General features: G+C 40.8%; 1 protein-coding gene across 2 annotated transcripts in view; it reads left to right on the top strand.

Moving 5' to 3' along the window:
* Positions 1 to 204: 204 nt before the first annotated feature.
* Positions 205 to 17,328, top strand: part of LOC125904249 (semaphorin-6D-like) — a 514,236-nt gene continuing 497,112 nt past the window's right edge. For both annotated transcript variants that reach the window (XM_049601535.1, XM_049601534.1), the window contains exon 1: positions 205 to 425. The gene's annotated coding sequence lies outside the window, so the exon portion shown is untranslated. The remainder of the gene's footprint in view (positions 426 to 17,328) is intronic.

The raw sequence follows: 17,328 nt of genomic DNA, 5'->3' as shown, positions 1-17,328 counted from the left end.
TATTATTATTATTATTATCATTGTAGGTAGAAGCAGTTTAATTGAATCCAGTGACTTTAAATTGAAGAGGGGTGGAGTCGGAGAGCGGCGGTGCCGCCCTCTGGTTGGCTGCGGGGGTCTATTATGCTAATGAGGAGGGCGTGGTGTGGAGCTGGGGACGCTGCGTTGCTGAGAGACTCCTCATTGTGCCGTTTGGACCCAGAGTGGAGACACCCTCTCCCTCCTTGTCTGCCTGTCTGTGTCTCTGTCAGCTCTCTGTCTCTCGCGGTGGATTTATACCGGAAACGGCTCGGTGCCGGAGGAGGATTTTCACGCCTGTTCGGTCTCGTTTTTTTGGAAATAAGCTGAGCTGTAGTGGATTAATATGCCTGTGTGTTGGGGCTGGACGGAGTATCTAATGTCTCTGAGCAGCTATGGCCACAGAGGTGAGTTTTCTCTTCTTCTGCCGGCGTTTTCCTCCAAGAAACCCCGCGTCTCTGCTCCTCCCGGTGATTGACTGTGTGTGTGTGTGTGTGTGTGTGTGTGTGTGTTCGCGTGCATTTGTGCCCGCTGCTTGCTGTTTGTGTGTGTGTGTGTGTGTGTGTGTCTGTGTGTGGATGCAGAATCGGAATCAGGATGCTTTTTGTTACCTGACATGGGATGAAATGAAATGTGTGTGTTTGCGTTAGCCTTTTTTCCTTTTTTTTTGTGTGACTGTTTGGCAGCTTCGATTGATTGCTGTCAATCACCCGGTCATCGGCACGCGCAGCAGCAACAACAATAAAGAGCCGAAGAGACAGGTGTGTGTGTGTGTGTAAAGATTCAATAACTCAAGTCACCCTCTCTGCAGCCTGATGTGTTAACTTCATCTTTCTGCTAACGGGCTGATCTGATTGGGTCTGCAGGACTCGTTTGGGTGTGCAGGACTGATTGGGTGTGCAGGACTGATTGGGTGTGCAGGACTCGTTTGGGTGTGCAGGACTGATGAGGGTCTGCAAGACCTGTCAAGGTCTGCAGGACTGTTGGCGGTCTGCAAGTCGTGTCAGGATCTGTAGGAATGATAGGGGGTCTGCAGGACTCGTCAGGGTCTGCAGGACCAAGGCTCACCCCCCATCTCTGCCTCTGCACGTCATGTTTCCTTGACTGACTGAAAACATCCTGAGCTTCAGACAGGAGGCTCCTTCCTTGTTGAGAGTGGATGTTGATGTTTATGGATTGATAACAGAGTCCAGATTCTGTTCCTGATATAAGTCCTTTATATGCAGTCTAATGAGCTGATCCAGTATTTATTTTCGAACAATCTGTGGTGCCAGTGTTTTAAGGGAACACAGTGGGGGGACAGTGACAGCTGATGTACTCCCAGTGAGTCTTTTTTCATCATTGAGTCATTTGTTGAATTTTCTGATCATTTTATTCAGCGATTTGAGTAGAAATGTCCCTTTATGAGTTTGCAGAGTCCAGAATGACGTCTTCAGGTTGCCTGTTTTATCCGACCAACAGTCCAAAACTGTTTACTGAAACATGTGACAAACAAATGCAGAAAATCTTCACAGCAGCAGATTTACGGCCTCCGATCCGACTCATTCAAAAGCAAAAACTGCCAGAACCAGGACTGAGCTCAGTCCAGGGTTTCACTCAGAACAAGACTTAATTTATGAACCATCAAATAAAGTCCTGGATCGGGTACCACTGCGACTCTTTGGATCCACTCAGAACATCATAATCAATCTGATGATTTAATGGAATCAGTCACTTGACAGAAAAATAATCAGCAGTTCTGATATTTAAGGATATTGTTTCTGTTGGATAAATTGTGGTGCTTTTGAGTAAATGGTGTCAGCTGTTTTGTGGGTTTATTGGTTTGATTTAACACTAAATGACTCAGTTTAACATCATTATTGGCTGACTTTTGACTTGAATCCACATCTGTTATTTTCCTCACTGATAATCTGCATTATGAAAGGGCACTGGTGTTTATTTGGATGGAAGTACACATAACTGTTTTGGACTCTGAATGAACCAAATGGATAATAATTTACTTAAACCAAAATGCTCTCCTAGAAAATGATGTACAACTGAAAGAACGGGTGAAAAGCAGTATCTCTGATACAAAAATATAACTTTGTAAGTGTTGCCAGGTTTTGTAGTGTTTGATATGAAGAGTGCAGGATGGATTAAAACTTTGAAAACATTTTCTTTGATTCCTCATAATTTCTCTCCTCACCATGTTGAAAAACTGAAGAAAAATGTTAAAGGAAAAACCAAAAATTCTACAGTATTGATGCTGGAAAAGCTCCATCAACCCTCCTCTAGTTTAGTAAATCCTGGAGGTAAAATCACAGTGGGGTCATTTGACCGGATTAAACCCTCTGATCAGACTCTGATCAGGGATTTAAGAGTAAATTCTCAAAGTAAACAACCTAAGTTGTCCTGAACTGGCTTTTATTGGCCTCATTAATGAGGCCTTCGTGTCGTTTGTTGAGTTTGAACAGTTAATTTATGACAAAGAAAAGGGGACGGTCTGTCTGAAAGTCGTTTACCTGCTGCCAGATCATGTTTTTATTATCCAGGGGTGAAACACAGCTGTCACTTCAGGAAGGACGTTGTTCCGCCAATTAACCGCCAATTATGAGCCGGATATTGAATTATTAATGTCAGTGTTTATGCTTTTTGGCAACAGAGTCAGAGTGAGGCTGCAGGACGGAATCACTGCTGCATGGAGGAAAAATCAACATGCAGGATGAGTTGACAGGATGTAATGGAAGTTAAACCAACGTTTTTCATGGAAAATAGATTTTACAGTGTATTATGTGTTTTAAAAGGTGGACATAAACGTTTATGAGCTGAGGATCTCCTGTTGATGGAGAGTTATACGAGCGTAAAATATAAAGTAGAATTCCTGTAGAAAGAAAATCTGCTGGAATCATAAAGGTTGTAAAATGCTCTGATGCACCTGAATGCTGCACTTTGTCACAGTCAGCTGATAGTGGAGCTGGTGTTATGTCTTTGAAATGCTCTTAACACATAAAGTGATACAACTGTTCTCATTTAAGATTTATTGGCTCTTTTATGATTGACTGATGGATCATTGAGATTGTAGTGAATTAAATCTGAGACAACCAAAGAATGATGTCACTTTTTAATTTACATGATTAGTAGATTATCAAAATTGTTGATTATATTTTTGTTAATGATTGATTAATGGACTAATCATCTGAGCACTAAAGAGACATATTTATGGTATTTAGAGTTCAGTAACCAGGACCCATCTGTACTGTTTCGAGGCAACTTTGGCTTTTGGTTTCCACATTATTTTTTTACACTTGGATTGATTAAGATCTGCTAAAATTTATACCTCAGATTTTAATACTGAAGAAGTAGAAGACGTAACACCAAGAGTGTTTAAACATGCACTATATGGACAAAAGTATGTTGACACCTCTGCAGCAACAAACTGTATGACTGTCCTTTCAGCAGCCAGGTGTCACTCCCTGCTGGCCTGTTGGTGTTAGACAGCAACGCATAGAGATAGGGCTGTGTGGTATTCCGGTTTGTACCGAAAACCGGTCTTTATTTTCGTTATGATATGAATTTTTCATATACCGCAATACCGGTGAATTGCCCAAACAACGTCCGGAATGTGCGCGGCGGGAAAGTGTTTCAGCAGGGACCCATTTCACCGCTGCCCACCACATGCGCGCTAGAGCCGCTAGAGTGAGAGCATAGAGAAAAGTTCATAGGCGAGAATGGCTACTGGAGAGAGTTCTGAAAGAGAAGCAACTGTACACGTTACTGAAGAAGAACACGATGACCCAGAAGAACTCATACCAAAAACAGCAGTGTTTCCCCTATTGCGGGGAAGGTTCAGGTGTTGTCATGTAAATAACAAATTCCAGCACTTGAATCGGCCATAGCACAACACAGCAGTATGTCAAGTGGGCGGAACCCAAGCAAAATACCGTCAAATACTGTGAAACCAATGTGGTTTTTAAAAAAAAATGTGATATGAAAATTTTATTATACCGCAATATAAAGGTAGGGGAAACACTGCCGTATGATGAGAAAGGGGCCTGGTGGAAAGTGATCACGGATGCAGTCGCAATGTATCTTGCAAGAAATATGGTGCCCATATTTACCATGGAAAAGCTGGGGTTTATTCACATGCTGAAAGTTTTGGAGCCGAGGTATGTGCTACCAGGCCGCAAATATTTTTCTGAAAATTGATTTTAAGTAGAGGGGGAAAATCGATTTAAATCGTGAATCGGATTTGTTGTGAAAAAATCAGAGATCTTTTTTTTTTTTTTTTTTTTAGGCCATATCGCCCAGCCTTACCGCCCAGCCCTACATAGAGGCACCTTTTAGCTGTGGTATGAAACGGCACGGGCAGTGGATTTGTTGACGTTCCTAGCAACGGCCGCAGTACAGTGTTTAGGACGGAGTAAGAGTATGTGACAGTAGCTGCCTCTGTGTCCCTGTGTACCAGTCTTTGTCCCCTCTCTCAAACTTCAGGGGATTTTGTGGGTTTGTGAACGCAGCACAGGTGGAGCCCTCCATGAATTCTTTTTTTCTCAGCTTGTGAATCGCAGGGTGGATAATTGATCTGGGATTTGTTCAGAACTGATCAAATCAGATTGATATGACAGGAGCTGTGAGTGAATGCAGACTTTTAGACCCAGCAGAGTGAACGGTTAGGTTTCACTTTCAATGCGCTTGACGTTTTGCTGCTCCATCTGTGCCCTGAATGTGCTCTGCGCTCCGACAGCATGGTACTATATATAACTGAAAGGCTGTATATTCCAATACTGCCCCTAATGAACTTTCCAGCTCCAAAATTGGAAAACAAATTTATTCGTGGCGGGCCGCCTTGAATAAATGAATTGTGGAAAACCCATAAGGGGTAGTTAACTCAGGACTTTAACTTGGGAGCCACCTGTTCATGTCCTGTGTTAAAACAAAAGTCAATCAAGTTGTTTTAATAATGACATAATGTGTTAGTATGTATAGCGTACTATGCTAATGGCATGTGACGTTACATTATGTTAGTAACAAATGTACTCACCACGATGGCGAATGGACCTGCTCTTGTATTGTGCCTTGCTTGTCTGCGACCACTCAAAGTGCTTTCACACTCTAAAGTCACGTTCATCTACTCACACTTGAACCGCAGATCTTCCGTTTAGTGGCCAACTGGCTCTGCCTCTTGAGCCACAGATGTTTTTTTCTAAACCTAACTACGAGTTTTTATTGCCTAAACTTGAGGAAGTATACCAAAAAACACATTGTTTACCAACATAGTACGTTTTCTTTGAAAAGAGTATGCATAACAAGCAGAAACTGTACATTTCCTGTGTATTTTGAAAAGAGACCATGCATGTAACAAACGTAAATTGACACACTGTCCCTGAACATCCAAAACTGATGCACGCTGGTACGTAGTGGGTCATATTTTGATGTGATGGGCCACTGACCAAGCATCGGTATTTGATGACTTGGGAGTGATAATGTGTTGATTTCAGTCAACAACTTTTAACCAAGTTTGTTCTGTAAGTTTTAGGGCTGTAGTCTCCTGGTCAACTAGTTGATTATTTGGTCGATATGCTCTCGTCCGACCAAATTCTCATTGGTCGAATAATCGCTGTGTTACTTTCATAAGGAGAAAAGTGCTACATCAATAGCTTTCCAGGATTAATCCATTATTTCCTGTGGAGGGGGGTACAAGCTAAGTTACCTGTGAAAATGGGGGTATTTTCAAATCCCCCCTGTTGTTGACAGAAAGTTGGACTTGGCCACCCTAACACTCAGCGTTGTGGTGATGCAGACCTCCAGTCAGTTTCTGTATACTGACACTGTTTCCCTCAGTGGAAACAAAGCTTGTATTTACCTGTATTTCACAGATAAGAAACAATAAATTGTGAAGACAGTAAAGCCTCCACTAAAATAGCATTTTAAGTCTTGTGTGTGATCCTTTATGGATTTATACTTAGAGATTTTTATGGGCTTCATATGAACAGAGGAAATCTCCGCTAATGTATACAATGTAAAATGCCATAGGCTGGCGCTAATAATGTTAGCATGTTGTATTTGTTTGGAAAACGTGTTTAGTGTGACAGTTGTTTTGTCGGTGAATGGTGTCAATTGTAATGGAGTCAAATTGTGTGCCGTTACCTTTGTTAAATGTTGCTGTTGTCCCTGGTTTTATATGAGAAGAGGGAAAAATCGCTAGACGCTAGGCTAATTTATACAATGTAAAATGCCATAGACTTGTGCTAATAACTTTAGCATATTGTATTGGTGGGGGAAAGTGTCTGTCTGTCAGTTCTGCGATTTATAGTGAAGCTGATTTGTGTACTTGTGTTTGAAATTGTCTCTATTAAGCAGGGATGGGCGATATATATCGTTAATGATAATATTATCATTGTTGTTTTAACGATGTGCAAATTTATGTTATCGAGTATGTAAATGACTTCACAAAAACAACTGAAAACACACGTTGAAACCAGGTTGAAACCCCACACATTCACCGAACAAGAGTTACGTAACTTGCGTGCAGCAGCATGCCACAGTACGCCTAGGTGGTCACATGATCTCTCACTGGCACCTTCCCGGCAGGTTAGCCTGCTGCTAAACAAACATTAGCGAGACAACATGGCAACACCGCCCACGGATGCTCCAGTAGCTTTGGAAGACGTGGGTCAACTGCAGTGATAGGTCCCAGGGTCCAAGCCTGTAAGGTGGGAACTCATGCTGTATTGTGTTGCAGGGGAAAAATTAACGGGTTGCTCAAGTACCTGAAGCCTGCGTGGTTCATGAGTGGTTTGCGGTTATACAAACAAATAACTGAACATGGTGTCAGAAGTAAAGTCATACGCGAGCGACAGTACTAGTGACTTAGTTTGCATATAGCGACACGCAAAGTGTCTAGTTGTAGGTCGGGTTCGCAGTACCAGAAGTCCATCTACGGAGCTTCCTAGCCTAGCCACAGTTAGCTAAACGAAGCGGCAACATGACACAGTTTCAAGTCTCCCTGCCGGAAAAGTTCACCTTCAAGGCTGAAGACTGGCCTAAATGGATTAAACGCTTCGACAGATTCCGCATTGCTTATGGATTGGAGACGCAAGCAGAAGAGAATGGCAGGAATGTGATCTTTGAGAGAGCAAAATTTAATCAGCGGCATCAAGAAACGGGTGAGACAGCCGACAGTTTCATTATGGCGCTGCACTGCCTGGCAAAGCACTGCGGTTACGGGGCTCTACATGGTGAGATGGTGAGGGACAGGCTTGTGGTGAGTCTGCGGGACAAACAGAGCAAGCAGGTTAAAAAGCAGCAAGAAATCTTAAGAACATTTTTCCTTTAAAACACTGTGTCCATTAATATCATCCATGAGAAACAATTAATGAGCTATAACTCAGGCTGTTAAAAACACGTATTTAAAAGAAAATTGTCTAACTATCGTTATTGTCAAAATCCCCCAAAATATCGAGATATTATTTTTTGTCCATATCGCACACCCCTACTATTAAGCCATATTTAATGTGTGTTTAATGTGTGTTTTGAAACTACGAACTAGACTAAACTTAACATGCAGATTTTTTTTTTTTTTCCCATGCACGACTAATTGATTAGTTGAAGATTATGTACGACTTTAGTCAACCAAGATTTTCTTTGGTTGACTACAGCCCTAGTAAGTTTAACCCCCAAGGTCTAATTTGATCTATGATGACCAAATATAACTTCAAAGGTTGTAACTTCCATGTGTCCTTTATGATGGCATAGATACAATCAATAGATGGCACTAGAGGGCAGAATTAAAAGTTTAACACAACAACAAACTGTTGAGGAGGCTGTAATATTGTACCTTTAAATGGAGGCTCAGTTGTAGATGGGGTTGGTCCATTATGGCCATTTTCCTGACGTGGATGGAGAATTGCTTTCACTATATTACAGATTTATTCTGTTCCGCCATTATTTAAATGTATTCATCGTCTCCTACAGTTGTTTCTTGCTTGAACTATGCCACACTGCCTCTACGGTTACCAGTGGTTCTGCTTTGTTTGGTCCATATTTGCAAGCACTCAGAAAACGTGAAGAAATAACATTAAACATGAATAAGGTGGGGCGTCGGTGGCTTAGTGGTAGAGCAAGCGCCCCATGTACAAGTCCGTTGCCGCAGTGGCCCGGGTTTGAATCCAGCTCGTGGCCCTTTGCTGCATGTCATCCCCTCTCTCTCTCCCCCTTTCATACTCACTGTCCTGTGCATTAAAGGCAAAAATTCCCATAAAATATCTCTAAACAAAAAAAATAAAAAATAAAAAAACATGAATAAGCTCTTAGAAAGATGATGTTTTTACCAAAAATGAAGGAGGGGAGGCACCAGATCAGAAATATAGATTTTTTTTTTTAAGGCAGTTAGAAAAGTTGGATTTTGATGTTTGTTCAGAGGAGCTGTTGGACATTGTTTCCGTACACAAAACCAGCTTCATGAAGAAGTTTGCTGTGGAAGAACCTGACTGCACTGAGCTCTTACATTAACCTCATCCAACAGCTTTGGGATGCACTGGATCACAGACTGGGAGCCGGACCTCACCAGTGTTGGCCCTCGGGCTTAGGGTTAGGAGACTGCTTGTGGTCAAGTTACATAAGGGGAAACAGAAAACAAGTGAGACACAGATTTTAACACAAACATGCCAAGAAATTGTTTATTCACCAACTCATAAATGAAATGTTAGATAACTACAGCTGTGTATTTTGTCAGAATAAAAGACTGTGCAACCTCTTAAAGCGTGCAACACTTTTTTCCTGTTTAACATGTTACAAGCTCAACATATTGAGGTCAGTTGTCCACATACTTTAAGCTGTTTTCTGTATTTTGCAAGACATACATTTCTGGATTCCTTAAAATAAATATCTGTGTGTTTTGCCTTTTCATAATTTTGATTTACTAAATATTTGGGGTCATCTTCAGCCCCCCCTTCGACCTTTTAAGAGGATAAACTGTTACAAAAAAATGGATGGATGGATGGATTGATATGTGTGGTACCTATCATCATACAGAAATAAATTGGTGGAAGCACTCACACATTGTCTGCAGATTATTGTCCATCTTTACTGTTGTGATGTTTTTTTCCATAATATGTTTTGTATATGATCCTGAGATGGAGGTCGAAGTTCACACGTCTCTTCGTCAAACACAGAATATAAACCAGGATTAATACGAAAACCAGTGTTCCCAGCACCCCTCTTCCCTCCTCCCACCCCCCCAGTCTAGACTCAGTTCTCTATTGTTCCTCGGACCGTCTGTGAAGGTGTTTCCATCTGAAACGGGTCTTTGTGTTATTTTTTTTTACCTGAACGAAGCACCTGTCTCACGAATCTGTCACCAGAGCAGGCAATCAGCAGCCGTCTGTCTGCTTGCCACTGCCTGTCCATTGTGTGTGTGTTAACCTTGGGGTGCGTTTGGACACAATAAACTGCAAGTCCCTGGTGGGTGGGCGGGCAGACTCCAAGGAGGAGGAAGCGGAGAAAATACTGTTATTCCGGTGCAGGAAGATTAGCTGCGTCGCTGTCAAAGCCTCCAAACTGCCGCATGCCATCAGCCATTATGTTCTCCGTGCAAATCTGAGCCGCGGGACTTGCCTTTTGTTCTAATCCTGTGTGTGTGTGTGTGTGTGTGTGTGTGTCTGTGTGTCTGTGTGTCTGTGTGTGTGTGTGTGTGTGTGTGTCTGTGTGTGTGTCTGTGTCTGTCTGTCTCTAATAATCCAATGATTTTTTTTTTTTGGGGGGGGGAGAATCCTTTTTCTCATTTCCTTTTTGTCTTGTCTTTCCTTGAGAAAGAAAAGACAAGGAAAGGAAAGGCAAGGAAAGGAAAGGAGGGGTGGGAAGTGAATAAATTGAAAGGAGGAAAGGAAGAAGAGGAAGGTTGGGAAGTAAAGGGAAGGGAGAGAAATAAAGGAGAAGGGAGGGAAGGGAATGAAAGGAGGGGAAGGAGAAGTGAAAAATAAAGGGAAGGAGACACAAAAGAAAGGAGTTATGGAAAAGAAGGGAGGAAATGAAGCAAAGGATAGGAGGGAAATGAAGCAGAAGAAGGGAGGGAAGAGAATGAAAGAGAGGGAGGAAATTCAGAAAACAAAGGGATAGAAGTGAGCAAAAAGAAAGGGAGGGAGAAGAACAAAAGGAAGGAACGGAGGGAAGTAATGTAAAGGAAGAGTGGGAAATGAAGGAAAGGAAGGGAGGAAAGTGTAGGAAAAGGAGGGAGGGAACAAAGGAAAGGAAGGGAGGGAAGTAAAGTAAAGGAAGAGTGGGAAATGAAGGAAGGAAGGGAGGAAAGTGAAGGAAAAGGAGGGAGGAAAAGAAGCAAATGAAGGGAGGGAAATGAAGAAGAAGGGTGAAAAGTGACAGAAAGTAAGGGAGGGGACTAAACGAAAGTCAACAAAAGGAAGGGGGAAAGTCAAGGAAAGCATGGGAGGATAGAAAGGGATGGAAGTGAAGGGAAAAAAGTGAGGAAAGTGGTTGAAAGGTGAAGGGAAGAAGAAGAAATGGAAGTTAGCAGAGGAGGAGAAAGAAAGGAAAGAAGGGTGAGGTGTCACTTTGTCTGCAGCCACAGAAATGTGAGGCAAGTTTGTTAAACTTCATCCTCTGCTGGATGAATGCAATGTTGTCAGTTTTATAACTGATGTAAAATAAATTAAATAAAAATGTTTGTGCAGAAACCTGGAAGGTGAAACTTTTATTCTAAATATATAATTAAATAATTCATCTTTGGTCTATTAAATGTCAGAAGATATTGAAAAATGTCAGAGAAGACATCTTAAAAGAGTCCAGACTAGAGAGACTGAGTTTACTGTGATATAAAACAGAGGGAGCAGTAAAACCTGCACATTAAATAACACATCAGTGTGTGTGAACGCAGCCCGGCTCAGTGACGGCTGCTTTAAAGGTCTCAGAGGTGGTTTGATGATGCGAGCGGCTGCAGCTTCAGTGTGTGAAGGCCAAATCGCTACTGTAATCGGGCTGAAAATATGACTCCTGTCCTGAGGCCTGAGCTTTATTGCCAGACCTCGCCACCTCACCCCCGTCTCCGCCCCCCATGATATCAGACTGTAATTGTGTTTGACAGTAGCTCTGACAGATAAAGTACCTGTAGGCTATTATAGAAGCCGATTGTCTCTGTGCCTCAGGTGCTATCTTTGTGTTTTCTGCTCTAAACTGTTGTTTCCTCCCATTGTTTTCTTCTTCCTGCAGCTCTGAGCTTCATGTTGGGCTTTTCTCTCTGAAGTTTGTTGAGGAGAGAGGAGGAGAGAAGTGTTTGTGATTCCACTCTGTCACCACGTCCTTCCTCTTTTGAGCAAGGCAGCTTTGCTAGCAGACAATGGGAGCAGACTTACTTCAAACTGGAGCTGTGTGGTTATTTGGTGGAAAAGAAGATGTTTAATTGATCTGAGTTATTGAGGAAGACTCTTATCACATCAACATGTGGCAGCATGGAACCAAACATAGATTTTAACTAAATAAAAGCCCTAAATGATGAATCCTGGTTAAACAAATCAGTATGATGAATCATCAGTTTAAATGGACATAAATAAGGTGAAGTCCTTTCTAAAGGAGTGTTTATCTGACAGATCATTGGAGGAGATATGTTTCTTCTTGTTTGACTGTCATTAATGTCACTATTATGATGAAGTCAGATAATTTACTGTGATGTTTGCGGTTGTGTGTGGGCATAATTACCTGTAACCACAACCTGGTCTCACTCCGAAGTCGTCGAAACCAAGGGCTTGGTCAGCGACTTCTGTTGTCAGACACATCAGTTTGGTACGCGGCCAGTCGCAGTTATTGTTTAATGGCATCTGGTGGTGTCAGGGAGAAACACAACAATGAACGTAAAGAGGGTGGAAGTCCGATTAGGGTGGATGGGAGGTGTGGTGGATGGGTCCAACAGCCACCGACTTTCACCCGGGAGGCTGGTGTTTGCTTCCTGTAAAATTGTAAAGCCTTTTGTCAATAGGGATAAGTAGAAAGTGTCATCTGTAACTGTGCCAGTGTATGTTTAATTTGTGTCCATTGCCCTACAAATCAATGGACCCATTCCTACCATACTAGCCACTGTTTACCCACCACCGAGCCCAATGCTGATTTTTTATTTTTTTTTTATTTTTAATTTTTTTATGAACTTGCTGCTTTTTTAACCTTTTAATGCGCACTGTCCCCTAATTTAATACTCCTGGGTGATTTTAATATACACATGGACAATGTCAACAATGCTCTTACAAAGGACTTCATATCTTGTCTGGACAGTTTTGGACTACAGCAATATATTGACTTTCCCACACACTTCAAAGGGCACATTCTGGATCTCATCTGTTGCTCTGGTGTAACTCCTGTCAGCTGTGCAGCATCTGATTTGCCCATTTCTGATCACAAGTAGGGCTGCACGATTCTGGAAAAAATGAGAATCCCGATTTTTTGGCTTATAATTGAGATCATGATTCTCTCACGATTTTTTTCAACATAAAGATATATTGTGCTTACTTCCTGATACAAAAGGAAAAGTAACAAAAATTATAAATAAATAATAAAAAAATATCATTAAATAACAAAGCCTATGATTGTGCCTGATACAGGAGACACAAGGCACATAAACTCTGGTCAGCAGAGAGGGAACACTCCTGTTTCAGCTTTAGTCTCTTGTCTTCTCTTACAGCTTTTGAACAATTTTAACAGTAATATCAATGTTGAACAACACTTTTCTGAGGTAGGTATTCCAGGCCTGGAATTAAGTCAAAATTAAACGTTTCAACACCATGCATTTGACAGGAGTATTCACCTAACATATTCTACATATCTTTAATTATATAATTATTTATATGTCTCTATGTATATTTTTACATAAATCCCCAATATTTTATTTGCCTTTAAAAAATCCTCTTCCTTCATTTAATTTGACAATGTGTATCGTATTGTATTATATGTATTAATTCTCTACAGGATCTTGTGTGTTCTTTAATGTGTGTTCAATTTATTAAAAGAAAAAAACGTTTTGGTGAACCCTGCAGCAAAGTGAGCCCTCTTCCTCAGAGAGGATCTTTGCCTCCTAGTTTGTTCTTGGCGGCAGAGCAGAGTGATCCGTCTTTCTTCTAAGAGGATCTTTGTCCCATGAGAGCAGGCAGCTGTTCTCCGTGTTGCAGTGTAAACATCTTTTGCTGGCAATTTGACAGTCAGTAGAAGCACATTATGACCCTTTGTAAAACTTTCTGTGTGGTACCTGTGTTGTACATGAGCTAACGTTAGCGGCTAAGGACTGAGAAGCTGTCCGGTATGTGTATGTGTGTGTGTGTGTGTGTGTGTGTGTGTGTGTGTGTGTGTGTCTGTCTGTCTGTCTGTCTGAGGAGTGTCAATACGTTAACTTGCCGTAGCCTTGCTGTTTGTCAAGTTAATGTTATCGCTGGCAGCCCTGAATAGCTTGTAAAGCTTTAGCATAGTTAGTTAACACATTTTTTTTTATAGGCCCATGTGTTTACTGCTACAGAAAATTAATAATTCTTTGGTTTATTTGCACAACGTTGCCTCTCTGCCATCTTTTATTACGCTTGCTAACGCTAAGTTAACTTTACCAGCAGATCTGTATGAGGCACAAACTGAGGCTACAGTGAGCAGTGTGTTTCCCCCGTCTCGCTGCTTTCCAAACTCCCGGCCGGCTGTCGCTCTGCATCACGTAGTATAATGCTGCATTGTTGGGAGCGCTTGTTTTCATGCAGATGATGTCCCAACTCCTGGTACGGGCGGGGCCGGCAGAATCGCCGTCATTGAAAAATTAGCATATGCATATGAATCGAGATCACGATTTTATTACGATTAATCGTGCAGCCCTAATCACAAGTTAATATGTTTCAATGTCAACCTCACACTATCAAAAACAAAACCGCTACATTCTATTTCTTACCGTAACACTAAGAACATTGATCAGCTCTTGTCAGTGGAATTGCTAACCTCCCCAGTAGAGATAACTTATCCACCCTTGATGAACTGGTTTTGTATTACAATGATGGACTCCCTAGTGTCTGAGATGTTCATTGCTCCTCTGAAAACCCGATGTGTCTCTTTCACCCACTCTGCCCCCTGGTTTACACCAGAATTATGCCAGCTTAAAGCTAAAAGTCGTCGCCTGGAACGCCTTTGTGCTAAAACTGGCCTTGTGCTGAATAAAGACATGTACACTAACCAATTACTTCATTATAAGGATGCTATAGCTAAAGCTAAATCAACACAAATTTGCATATTTAATCCAGTCAGGTGAAGGCCACCTGATATTCTTGCTCCTCACCTGTTTTCTACAACCCAGTGTAACACCTTTATGAACTTTTTACTGCCAAAATTGAAAATATTCACCAGCAACTGACCACATCTGTCAGTACTACCTACAGTTCACCTGATTTGCTTTTCTGTGCTCCCCCCGTGCCTTCCCTGTCTAGTTTTAAACTTCCGACAGTTGCTGAAATATCTGGTCAGATTCGTAAGTTTATCCAAATCATCTACCTGCCTGTTAGACCCCCTTCCAACTAACCTAGTTAAAATCTGTCTTACTTCCCTCTCCTTCTTAATAACTGTGATTGTACATTCCTCCCTTACCTCTGGTCTTGTGCCCACATCTCTCAAAACTGCTGCTATAACTTCAATACTAAAGAAACCTGGTGCAGATCCTAACAATTTGAGCAACTTCTGTCCAATTTCAAATGTACCATTCCTCTCTAAAATACTTGAAAGATCAGTTGCAGCTCAGGTCCATACTCACCTTAGCCACAACAATCTGTTTGAACAATTTCAGTCTGGTTTTTGCTCCTGTCACAGCACTGAGACAGCTCTGTTAAAATCACTAATGATCTCCTAATGGCAGCTGACTCTGGGCTTTAAACTATTCTTGTTCTTCTCGATCTAAGTGCAGCTGTTGATACCATTTCACATAACATCCTCTTGGATGTCCTAGGTCCCCTTTTATTTTTCATTTACCTTCTACCTCTTGGCTGTAATGCTGATGACACCCTGCTCTATCTATCCACTAGGCCTACTTACAACCACCCCCCCACCACCCCCCAAAATCCCTTTCTGACTGCTTACTGCTTACTTCCTCAAACCTAACAGTGATAAAACTGAAGTCCATCTGTCCCCTCAAGTTAAGAGTCTGGGTATCATCCTGGACAGTATATTGTCCTTTGAGGCCCACATCAATATTGTCACTCGGTCTGCATACTTTCATCCACGGATCATCTCCGCCCATCACTTACACCTCAGAGGGCAGCCATCCTCGTTCATTCTCTGGTTGGGTCAGTGACAAATAAGGGTTGGCAAGATGAGCAATTCAGAAATATCTATAGTTTAGTAAATAGCAAATAGTTTTAAAAGCATGCATCAGATTTGTTCAAATGTACATTCAGTATTTTTGTTGGTTTTATGTCATTTGAAATAACATTTGCACCATTTTTTTTTATCAAAAGTAAGACTGAATGCTATTGAAAATGTCAAATGGTGTAACAACAAAACAATGATAAATATTAAATATTTTATCCACCTACAGTAGATTCAAGTGTACTTATGAGAAAATACTTTATTTTAAAAGCATTAAATTGAAATAAGATATTTTTGGAGTATTTCCATATTTAAATTTTAATGCATTTTGGCAATATTGAGCAGGACACATCCTAAAAGCACCCCTTTTTTTCTAAATAATGCTTGACAAATTATGTAAAATTTGTTAAAAAAAACAGTGTTGCACTGCAAAAGTGGATTACATTTATTCCACATTTTACTCCACACTTACTTTCCTGTATATAATCATATTTTTATGAAAAAATACCAGTTACACCAAATGACACTGGGTTGTGTCAATTGGTGTAACCAGTATTTTTCATAAAAATATGTTACACTGCCTGACTATGTTCCTTCTACAGTCAAACACCATGTTTGCTGAAGAAATGGACACTGAAAATCAACTATGACAGTCAGCAAGGTAAAGTGAACTTGTTTTTTTGAATGTTATTTCAGTTCAGAAAAAAGAACATCTGACAACAGTGAGCTAATTTCTTGTAAATGTAAATTCTTTGCTGAAAAAACATTTTACAATCATGTTTCATTTTAAAATTTAACTCATATTTTGTATCTTAAGTTCTGATAAGAAAAAGGTCACCTGACGACAACTCATAAGGGTGAACTTGTCTACTATTGTGAATACAGTTGATAAAAATTTAATGAGAGAGGAAGTTCAGAAAAAGGAACATCTGACAACAATGAACTGATTTCTTCTACTGTAAATTCTTTGCTATCAACAATCATTTAAAGGGACATTGTGTAGCGTTTACAGTTGTTTTTTGGCAAAAATCCATGTCTGCATTCATAAATATATCAACATTGGTGTATTATTTCCTTCACCAATAATCTGACTTACTCTCGTAAAAGGAGAATTTTGGATTTGTTTGTACATTGGGTGGGTAAGTCGTCTGGAGGGGTTCCATAATGTTCCACCATCTTGAAAATACATCCGCCAGCAAGAGACAAATAGCATTACCAGGGAATAGTCCAGCCTTCGGCATTTTTGTTGAGAGCCAGGCCAGCGCTGCGTGACTGAAAAGCCGAAGGAGAGGAGCAAGAGGCGCTTCGCTACTACCCTACTGCACTATTGCAGCATAACAAAGTCCCACTCTTTGAGCATAATGCAGGATCATGCATATGCAGCATCACGGGAGACGGAATCCTTGTCACCAAGAAAGTGCAAAAGGCAATCAAAAAGGCAACGTGACCAGCGAATTCAAAAAACGAGGGTCAACATCGGGGTAGCTTTTGTAATAATTGTTGTTCAGTCTCTTTACTCATTTATTTAATAGAGTGTCCACACACCTTCTCATACACAGAGAGGTATACCGGTGGCTTTACAGCCTACATTTTATTTAATTTAGAGAGTCTAATAGCGTCATATTATTGATTATCTCTGATCACCACGGTCAATTTGGTTGCTGCGGCCTCTCAAAATGGTGGTTACACGACTTGACACTTCATGTAGTTTACTTGACTTTCAGGATTCCCCAAATTAAATTTCATTTTTTAGAACAATTGTATTTCATTACCTTTATTCAGTATAAAAAAGTAGTTATATAAGATCATGCCAAACCTAGTTGATATGGTGTTTTATTGAGAATTTTAGTGTTTTAAGCAAGTTTAATTATTTGGTGCAAAGTTTTTATGGTTACACCACTTAGACATTTTTGCCATAATCCTCTAATATATTCTCTCAAAATGGATTAAAAGCAGACATTTTATACTGGATTCACACAAAAAGAAAGTTGGTAAGTTAATCATACAATTATT

This window comes from Epinephelus fuscoguttatus, linkage group LG17 (genome assembly GCF_011397635.1).
Source record: "Epinephelus fuscoguttatus linkage group LG17, E.fuscoguttatus.final_Chr_v1".
Classification (NCBI taxonomy): domain Eukaryota; kingdom Metazoa; phylum Chordata; class Actinopteri; order Perciformes; family Serranidae; genus Epinephelus; species Epinephelus fuscoguttatus.
Note: the sequence above shows the minus strand (reverse complement) of the source record. Positions and strands in the feature narration are given on the sequence as shown.